The 10,822-nt window shown below is 49.3% G+C and overlaps 1 long non-coding RNA gene across 1 annotated transcript; it reads right to left on the bottom strand.

Moving 5' to 3' along the window:
- Positions 1-3,722: 3,722 nt before the first annotated feature.
- LOC138688212 (uncharacterized) lies at positions 3,723-10,793 on the bottom strand. Its single transcript, XR_011327283.1, has 3 exons — positions 8,800-10,793; positions 7,326-8,421; positions 3,723-5,466 (listed from the first exon to the last, which is right to left on the bottom strand). It is a non-coding gene; the product is annotated as an uncharacterized lncRNA (long non-coding RNA).
- Positions 10,794-10,822: the final 29 nt, after the last annotated feature.

The raw sequence follows: 10,822 nt of genomic DNA, 5'->3' as shown, positions 1-10,822 counted from the left end.
AAAAAAAAAAAAAAAAAAAAAAAATCACGTCAGCAGAAACCTCCTGACTGCTAATACATCCCACGTGGGATGGCATCCCCAGCACGTGACTTAAACACAATGACTAAACACTCCACTGCAAAACAGAAAGGACAAGGCCAAATTCAAGATTTTCAATCCACGTGATTCTGTTGGTTATAATGGATGTTTATCAAATCAAATACAGTTCAAATCTGTCTCTAAAACTCTTAGTGCTTACAATGCCTCCATGTCCATACCAGCAGCAGAGTCATGACAAAATGGTCATTCAGTAATCTCATAGCTCCTTCTTCCCCAGTATCTCATTTGTTCATAGACTGAAAAGACCCTGGCATTAAGAATTAATTATTTTAAATTAAATGCAAGACTGGGGAGAGGAGAAAAATCTTCCTGAGTGTGGCAGACTTCTTTATATCTTGCTAAATCTCCCTCCAGAGCCGTAGCTGTTGGTACTGAAAGACAAAAAATCAACTGAGCTGAGGACCTCAGCCCTGTACACCAGAGGAGTGCAGTAAGAAATGCATTAAGAAATATTTTCACACTCAGGCCAGGAGGATCATGCATTGAGCTGCTGAGCTTTCACTTACCTCTACGTTGCCATGTGCTACGGAAACCGTGCTAAACTCCAGCTGGCTCCACCAAGCAAGCATCAAAAATTGAAGGCTATTTTCATATGTGACCTAAAACACCTCTCATGGGAGCAGAGAGATGGTGTAAGGGAAAGAGAAGCCAAAGGATCCCACTTTCTTGAGCAAATTCAGAGCACAGGAGAGAACACGGGGAGGTAAACTTGTTGTGAGACCAGCACCCATGTAGAGGGGAGGTCCCTCACCCCTCTGAGCCCAAACTGTCCCTCTTCCAGCAGTGCTGCTCTCCCCATCAGAGATTGCTCCAGGGTGGCAGACAGACCCAGAGGAACATCTGGAGCAGCAGCAAGCAAAGAGACAATTTCAGCAGTTTGCAGGAACAGCTGGGGCTTCTCTCACTGCCAGTTAAACCGTTTCCCTGACCATTTTTTACGTAAAACTCAGACATCCCTACACACCAACGTGGCTCAGCAGTTCCACCAGCCAGGACACAGATGACAAGGACTCCATGGCCTTTTGCTTCCCACCATCACAGAAGACTAACTACCAAGGGCAGGAAGAAATACTCCCTCTCCGTGGTCATTGCACCCAACAGATGAACAAGTCCACTTCATTGGCATTTGCCTCTGGATGAGCAACGAAGGCAGAAATGAAAAACCCAAGAACAAGCACACCCTGCCCCACAAGAACTCTTGTGTTACGCCCGGTAGCTCATTGGAGAAATGTGATGCTATAGAAATACTTTGGCTCCAGCTGAATCCATGTGTGAACATGAATTGTTAAGTGGAATAATTCATTGTGCATTGACTTTCACCACGGGCCCTAAGATTCAAATCATGTTCTTTCCAAATTACTGTAATTTTCAGCCTATCTCCTGTGATGATGTACATAGCTAGCCTGAAATTCCCCTGTGGCACTTTAATAAATAGTTTAACCTGAGATATAATTTACTAAGATTTAAGTGTGCACTCAGGAAGATCTATTTCTGTTGCAGGAACTTGTACTAAAATTGGCATCACCTCTCTCCAAGGCTTTCTCCATCGAGCACACTGTGCTTGGCTGGAGAAGTCTACCTGTGCCCTTTCCCATGGACTGCAGAGGCTTGAAAAATATGGAGAGAAACAGGGTCAAAGAGGTTTTCCACTCTTGGGAGTCCTAGGAGAAGAGAAAAGTGACCTTCTCAGGCCCTGCTGCAGCACCCAAAACTTCACACTGCTGGGACACGGTGCAAAAAGAGAAGCAGAAGTAGGCATAGCTGAAAGTGATTAATATTGCCCTAAATCCCAGCAAAATGTGCTATGTGGCAATCAAGGATTAACCACCAGAACCTCCAGACCAAATGCAGAGATGGCAGCTCACCCCTGCTCACCTGGCTGAGGTTACCCGCTTGTCCCCATGTCCCCTCTTCATCACCTGCCCCTGACACCCGTCCTGGCCATCAGGAAAACCTGCTCATTTGACGATGTGCCTGAAAAATCAGCGCAGTTGTAAGCAGTCCAGGTACTTCTGTGTTCACCCTATTCTCCAGATCAACCCTTTTCCTTCAGACGGCAACTCACTTTCTGCTCTACATCATATTCCCTGCCCTGGTGCTCACCCATCGGTGGTGACTAAGGGTTAATAAGGAAGTCAAGGAAGGACTGGGTTGAATAACAGCTGAATTTTCTACTGATAAGAGACTCTTCCTTCTGAGCCTCATTAAAACTATCCTGATTATTTTCTTGCTTTAAAAAAAAATCTTACTGCTGGTTGTCCAGCAAGACTGTAAGCTTTCTGCATCTGCGTTGGGATGAACTGTCCCCTCCACGGTAACTGACCCCTAAAGCTGCACTAGAGGAAGATTAATTCAAGGATCCTCGTTCTGGCTCAAGAACCCACGTCTAAAACGCTAAAGGCATTTTATACAGAGACATTTGAACCTACAAGAAGTCCCAGTGCCATAATTGCGTCTTAATTTGATCTAAACACACGATTGTGCTGAAGACAGCCACAGGCTCCTCCCAGGCGAACACACGCAGGCTCAGCGGCTCTTTGGCAGGGTGCTAATTTTCTGTTAGTGCAAGAGATTCACCCATTCTCATATTTTACATCCTACTGGTAGGAAAAAAAAAAAACTTCAACATTACTACATTACTGTTGACGTCCAACAAAGTGAGAAAACAGGAAGCAAAGCTGACAAGCAGTTAAGGCCCAAATAGTTCAAGCTGGTTTGATGGCAAAAAAGCCAGAGGAGCCGGCAGGCAATCAGTCTGGATGTCGGTCGCCCGGATCCAGCAAACACATCCATTCTGGCATCATTAGGAATGGAGCAGTTGTCTTCTTGAGGTCCCTCCCAGCTCCTCCACTTGTTCTGATTTTTTTTCTTAATATATGCTGCATTTATTGCAGAATAAGCTATTCAATAAATTCTTGTGGCGTAGCTTCCTACATGAGCCCTCTGTTCTGAAATCATTACTTTTATTACCGAAAACTACATCCACAAAGAGAGCTCCCCCAGAAGAGTTATTGCAAACAGCCCTTTCCCAGCGGCCAGCTGCAGAGCCAAGGTTAAGATGACCCCAGTGAGCGGCAGAGACCAACGTGGTCAGGAGGGGGAAAACCAAATACAAACACAAAAAAAAAAAAGGGAAAGAAAAAAAAGCTCAGGAAAAGCTGAGCAGGGATGTGGTGCCACAAAGGCCGCCTGGGAAGAGGAAGGATCTTCCCCACCAGCTGACATTGTGTTTATACACACACCTACAGCATCCTTACCTAGTGGGAAGCAATAGATTGCTGCTCTGCAATTCGCTTTTGACAATCCCAATTTACTGGTGCTTTTTAATTAACAATTTTTATTGTGGATTGAAGTTGAAAGGGCTTTCCCCCCTCCCCTTTAGTATAATAAACAATACTGAAAAACAGTTTGCAATTGAGAAGTTTGCTCCCATTCCTTTTCTTTCCCTTGCAGTTTTGAAACATGAGGGCATTTCCAAAAAATCAAGGTATACAGAGGTGCTGGAATGAAACACTGATTTGTTATTAGTAGTAGTACTATTATTACTATTAGTAGTAGTACTATTATATTAGTAGTAGTACTATTACTATTAGGCATAGGCTTTCCTTTTGAAAGGATTGAGGGGAAGGGTCAGGGAGCCACCACCTCCTCCACCGTGTTCCTCCATCTCCGTCTGCAGTGCCCTTTGCCTCCTGAAAACACACAGAGCCAAAGTCTCTCCTTCATCCCATAATCGATCCCTTGGCACTTCCAATGCCATCCAAGGTCCTTCTCAAATCCATGATCTCGCCTATAACAATATGTCCCCAGGATAAACTAAAAGCATCCATCCTTACCTGGTTTAACAGTTTGACTTTATCTTCCCACTAAAAAACAGCCATAATTTTACAGCCTGTCTGCCTGCGGTTTTCACTGGGACAAGATGCACAATCGTAATAGCAAACAGCAGCCCAGATTGTATAGTTTCCTCTAAATAATTTAAAGCAGCGCTCTTGCAGACAAAGAGGAGTCAGCCAACCTCCTCCATGGAGGGACATCATGTACGACCTACGTTTAACTCATGAGATAACTTATTATGTACTGATAAATGAATGGCTTTTTTTTTTTTTTCCCCTGAGAATATATACTCTTGAGGATAAAGGTGTCCCAGTTGCTATCACAGCCTACCACGGCCAAAAAAAGGAGATTGGCTATTTTCTTTCATGGTCTGGATGAACTGGTACTGGGCTGGGAGTCAGAGGTTTGGGATCCATCTGTGATTTTCCCATCAATGGAAGAAAGCACAAAGCCCTTCATTTTCTCTGTTTTGTAAACAGCCCTTGTCCCATCCACTGACACGCTTTTAAATTGTTATATAGGGAGTTCCACACCAGCCCTCAGTGGTTTTACTAAGAAACTGGTGGGCAGATGAGCTGTTGCAAAATTTGGAAAATGTTACAGCAGCTTCGGAGGGAGGTTCAAACCCTCTGCCCTGGGTTTGGGTGCCTGGCCCAGCCAACGGCAAAGGGAACATCTGTGCCTCTTCCCAACCCTTCTGCTTGGTTTCCACTGCACTGTCTGCTAACAATAGAAAAAAAAATAATAAAAGTTCCTCTCTTTGAAAGCCATTAAAATAAAAAAAAAAACCCTCTGCAAACAATCTGCATTTTATCTTCTTAATGGCTCTAAAGCCTCCACTTGTATCCAAAAATAATTGCGCTCAGCAAGGGTTGAAGAATATTCTTTTCAAATCATGGACCAGATGTTCCACTGAGACCATTACACAGTTAACTACCAATAAAAGTAATTCAACAAACTAAATACTGATTAAAGAATGCGCGCGCGCAGCCCAGCATCATTTGCAGACAAGAAATGTGATTTGCTGTTATTTAACCTTTAACAACACAGACGCGCTGTTCCCTTCCTCCTTGGCAAAGGCAACACCAGCCAGCGTGTCCGGCTGTTGGAGAAGATTGTTTTGGTTTTACTATCTTGGAAATCAGATCTCATAAACTCAACGCAAGCTGAACCACCGGCTGGTCAGCCAAAAACCCCCAGTGTTGTTAAGAGGTCAATGCCGTTTTCCAGTCCACCCCAGCACGTCCAAAACAAACAGCCCCGTGTCACCCGCTCCGCAGGGGACGTCCAGGCAGCGGTGAGAACAGGCAGCCCTGCCCACGTGCTGTGCTGCCTGCAGGTCACCACCACCTTTCTCCACAAGCTCTGCTTGTTACAGAACTTTTTTAGGCTCCAAGGGTTGGTTTCCATCAGCCGGACTTTGGGCAAGAGCAGGTACCCGTGCAGCATGGGGAGCAGAGCCGGAGCCTTCTTGGACCCCATGCGCTGGGCAAGGGTTTCACGTCTTGGTCACCATCCACATTGTCCCTCCTGGGACAGGATGGTCTGGTGTCAGGACCGAGCATGGGAACCTGCCACAGCGACCCAAGCCTTTCCTCTAAACACACACCCCAAGCTTCAGAGATGCTTAGGAGGAGAGAGTTGCCATGGGAAAAGCAAAGCTGCGCTGGAGGAGACAGCCCTGAAACGGCCCCAGCACACAACAGCCGTGCTCTTGGACCACGACGGCGGTTTCATCTTGTTTGTACTCAGCAGCGCAAAAACTAATTGCCAAGTAGGAAAGGAACCGCCCGGCCTCCTGAGCCCAGAGCGGCTGCGAGCTTGCCGAGGCCAAGGGGATGAGCCTTGAAGAGCAGCCAGGAGAGGTAGACGGGAGGAGGAAAATGAAACCACGAGCTGATGGGAGCTGCTGCCAGGACCCAGCAGGTTGGACTGGGAAGTGTTAGGGGGTGTCGTGCCTGGGGCACCTCTCATCTTCTGCCTTCCCCGTCCTGCAGCAAAGGAGGCTTCAGACCTCATTCCCACTTTGCATGTTTCTAAACACTTCCTTTTATACCCTATAATTGCATTTTTGTACCAAAAAAAAACCTCTGGAGAGAGCACGCTTCCTCTCTCAAAAGATTAACCTCTAATGCAAGTGGAGAGGTACTAATTGCCCTATCAGGGTCCCCAGGGCCTTCCTCTGTATTGTTAGCTAACAAAAATGTGTTCTTAATTTAAGTACTTACCCCAAATATTTTATTTTTAATTACAAGCCGAGGCAGAGCAGGAGACAGCCCAGAGCAACGGCCAGCACTTCCCCCACCAAACCAGCACGGCAGAGACCGGGGAGGGATTTCACGCAACCCTGGTGGCAAAAAAACCCCAGCCCTGGGCAGGGTGGGGGGGGGGGTCAGGCAGAGGGGACCCCACCAAACACCCTGCGAGAGGTATCACCTTCCCTGGGAAATAAAATCCAGCAAGGAAACAAGATAGGGATGGGGATGACCAACTCCCTCTGCCCTCCCCAGCTGCTCACAGGCAGTGCTTTTATAGGCAGCACCGCTCCCTGATTGGCCCTTCCTGACCACGCCTCTTGGGTGGGGCTCCCAGCCCAGGGCTCCTCCCCCAGGCCAGGGGCTGGCAGTGACCCCCGCCCACCACCCCTGCCCGCAATCCCTGCCCGCAATCCCTGCCCGCACTGCCAGATGCTTTGCAGCCGGGCTGGGAGCGGGCGCTCAGCCCTGAGAGCAAAGGGGAAAGGGGAGGATGAAACCCCCCGAGGGTCTCGGGCACCTCCCTGAGCGCAGCGGCTGGCACCTCTGTGCTCTGTCTGGGGCCCTCTCTTGCCAAAAATCCCGGTCGGATGCAACCGCTGAGCAGCTGCTATAGGGCAGGAGCCCGAGCCAGCAGCTGCGTCTCCCGAATCACGTTACGGGTGGAAAAGGCATGCGAGAGGAGGGTGGCGGAGGTGGTCTCGCAGCCGAAGCCCCACGGAGGATCAGAGGGAGCAGCCAGACACGCAGGGACAGCCCAGCCAGTCCCAGCTGCAGAGCCATGGAGGCAGCCAAAACCCTCTGCATCACGGGGTCAGGGAAACAGCAAAGACCTCAGACATGAACTCACGTTCCAGAAGAGCTGCGAATCAGCCTGTTTTTTTCCCTGGGAGGGTCCAAGCTGCAGTTTTGCCGTTATTTCCAGTCCTGTGCTAACGTGTCCCCGGGCTCCCTTGCTCCTTGTGGGTTTTTTTTCCCTCCTCACCAGGGATACAAACTGGAACCACCTTTTTTTCAGCAGCTCCATGTGTGGAGAAAACCTCCTTCCCCACCGCACCATGGTCTCCCCATCCCCCATCACATCCCCGTACCCCCAAAACCGTGGCTGCTGCCGGCACAGAGCAGCGCCGGTACCTAAAGAGGGAGAAGCTGGACCTGGTGCTCTGAGCCCCAACTGGACCAGCTGGACTGGGAATGGGACCAGAGCTGTGGGACATGCTTCTGGCGTGTCCGTGCCGCCATGTGCTCATACGCATCGTGATAGTGAAGCAGCAAATGCAGAACTTGGCTCCTCCAATTCATATTTTTATTTTCTTTATAATGCTGTGTAGCTGCCTTGGCGTTTAATCCTTGTAATTAATGAGTGAGCAAGAAAGGGCTAGTTCTCATCTCCTTCTCCCTTTCACAAACATTATAATCTGCAGGGTGGGACTGGGTCAGCTCTGTAGCATTTCAAGTAGAGTAAAAAAGACAAAAAGCAGCAGACAGAGGCATTTACCTTTTGGCAAGCAAGAGGCATCTCAAAGGAAGATGATTTTTAAATCCATAATGTGTGAAAGAATTCAGATTACATATTTACATCTCCAAATATTTGAAGTCGCGTGTCTGGAAAAACAAGAGGAATATCTTTTGTTCTTTAAAAAATGACTTTGAAAATGACCTGGCTGGTTCCTATCTGAAATACAAAGGAAGTCTTTCTTAAGATGAGATGTCATCATACATTTATTTAAAGCTTTAATGATATGTTTTGGGACATCTTCTACGCCTGAATATTTCTCCATTGCAGTTGTCTGGGAGAGGGAGCCTTTTTTTTTTTACACCTTAAAATAGTAAATGAGGCCAATTATCTCATGGTAATTCCAAACGATAATTTGATTCCGCTTTGGCTGTCAGTGTCCTATCAAAGCAGTTTTTGCAGGTTAATTTTAGGAGCACGTCCACCCGTTTCAATCTGCTCGGATGAGCCCTGCTGAGGCTCCGGGTGGGAAGCGGTGCTCACCTTCCAGCCCAAGGCTGTACAAAGTCCAGGTACAGCCCGGCAGCAAAAGCAACGAACCAAGAAACCAGAATATGGTGAGATGCTGAGGGATGTGTGTGGGATGGAGACGAGCTCCAGCGGGATCACCTCCCGGCTCCCACGGGACTCCAAGCCACGGCTGAGCGGGGAAGCTTTTGCCGTGCCGGCAAAGCCCAGGTAGTGCTGGCATCACAGGAGCATCGCTGAGATTTTCTAAATAATAATGAGAAGAGTGATTTTGCATTCCAGCGTGTTTGGAACTGGCAGTCACTAATGCTTTGGGAAGGACCCTAGTGCTTCAATTTATTACAGATTAATGGGATGGATTTATTATTTTTTGTTTCTTTTTAATTAGTCTCATTAAAAGTGAAACGATCTTCCCGTGGAGCATGCAAATAACACAAAGACACAGGCCCAGCTGATGTTTTGTTCCTGATGCATTTGTTCAGAATTAGTGTTGCAAACCAGGAAAGATTTAATAATGGTTTCTGGGAGAGATTAGCAACGGGGAAACAGCTCAGGGAGGATTAAGAGCAAAGCAAGTATTAGCCAGTTTTTTGACGGAGTGTTTGTCAAAAGTTGCTCTTTTACAGTGAGTCAATGAGTTCCCTTCAGAGGGCTGACAGCCACGGAGCAGTGTTTGCTTCTGGTGATTCATTGGGGTTTGTTGGATTCCAGAGTTTGTTAACTTCAGCTGGTTAATCTCGTCTTTTTTAAAATACAAAAACAAAACAAAACAAAACAAGAATCCTGTTGTCAGTCCCAGGCCGTTGCTTAATATCGGGCTTATGATGGCGCTGGCTTGGGGAAGCTCCCAAACTGCCTGGCCCGTGGAAGGGCTGAAGACCCCGGTGTCCCCGTGCAGAGCATGCTGCTGCACCACAACACCCCTTCGCTCTCTCCTAAGCAACACGGCCAGAGAGCTGGAGATCATTTTTCCCCTCTTTACAGCCAATTTTATGTCCTGAAAGCTTCTTCTCTCCTTCGGTAGCAGGAGGATCAGCTCTAAGGCTGGTGGGAGCCATTCCCATCCTGCAGACCCTAACCTGGCACCTCTGAGCAGAGCCCCTGCCCGCCCCGTGCCCCCCAAGCCTTTCCAGTACAGGCAGGACCCTAACATTTTCCCTCTCGATACCTCATGTCTGGTTTAGAGCATAAAGGAATCCAAGTATAATCATTCCACCAATTTCATCCCCAAAGGGCACAGAAGTGGGGGCACAGCCGGTGTCCCCAAGCAGAAGCAGAGCAGAGTGGGGAGCGCATCATTTGCTCCCGCTGGTCTTCACGGGCCCGTAGAAGCATGAGCTGCAGTTTGTGCTTATGATTTTTCCGACGTACCGTGGAAAATACATTAAACTTGGTATTACAGAGAAAAAGCCTTAGAGCAAGCCGGCCCAAACCTTAAACCCAAGCTCTTCAAATATCAAAAGATGGAGCAATTTGGAAACTGCGTTTCTAAATGAGAGCATGAACGAGCCCCTGTCTTCCAAAGATCGAGAGACCGAGGGGACAGGTCCCTCCAGCCACAAGCCAGGCCAGCCCAGGGGATCCTCTTCTCTCACCAAAAGGAGCATCGCTTGCTGTGGGACAGATGCTCAGCCAACAGCTCCGCTGATGCCTGTTTGCACAGCCCCAAATCCCCAATCCCAGCACGCTTCCTAGAGCCTCCCTTTGCAGTACTGCCTGCAAAACCGAACTCCGCTCCAGCCAGCTGAAAACATAATTGACTTTTCCCTCCTTCTGCAGTTTATTTTTTGTTCTCCCTTCAGCAGAGTGCTGGAGCCAGGCTAGTCTAGTCACGCTCCCTTTGTTTACAGCCAGTTTCTCCTCCATTTCCCTCCCTTGGCCTGGTGCTCCTCAACCTGTTCCTTACTGGGCTCTCCATGGGCTCTCCTTCCACCGCGAGCTCCGTGGGTCCCAGCCCAAACGCATCCCCACCGCCAAACCTCTCCGAGCGAACTGCAGGGAGGAGTTTCCTCCACTTTGGGGTTGGGGTTTGGGGTTTTTTTTTTTCAGTAATTCAGAAAATAAAAGCAGGGTCCCACCCATGCGCCGAAGAGCATCGCAGAAGGGCAGTAAGCCCAGCTCTGGGGCTGGAACCCACCCAGGGGCTGGAACCCACCGGAGCTCTGCCCGCAGACACCCAGAGGTGTTCGGGCACCTCATCCCCATACGGATCCAGCGATTCGGCTTGGATTCCCCGCACCCCCCCGGGGCTGGAACCCACCCAGAGGTGTTCGGGCACCTCATCCCCATACGGATCCAGCGATTCTGCTTGGATTCCCCGCACCCCCCGGGGGTTGGGCAGCCTTCACCCCCAAGCCGGACCCAGACCCGGAGCCCTGTCCGGGGACTCCCCGGTCCCTTTTTTACCCCGTTCCTCCATCCCCAATCCCCGACCGCTCCCCTCCCCGGGCCCCGATCGCCCTGCCCGTTCCCCGCCCCGAGGTGCCCGCATCCCCCCCCGCCGGCTCCACCACTCGAGCTCCCCCGTGCGCCCTGCCCCGGGAACCGGCGACAACAACGACGACAACCGACTCCGATCCCGACTCCCCACGGCCCGGAGCTGTCCCTCCCCACGGCTTCTCCCCGGTTCCCCCCACGGCTTCTTCCC

The sequence above is a fragment of the Haliaeetus albicilla genome, chromosome 12 (assembly GCF_947461875.1).
Source record: "Haliaeetus albicilla chromosome 12, bHalAlb1.1, whole genome shotgun sequence".
NCBI classification, from domain to species: domain Eukaryota; kingdom Metazoa; phylum Chordata; class Aves; order Accipitriformes; family Accipitridae; genus Haliaeetus; species Haliaeetus albicilla.
This window is presented reverse-complemented; position numbering and strand designations above follow the sequence as displayed.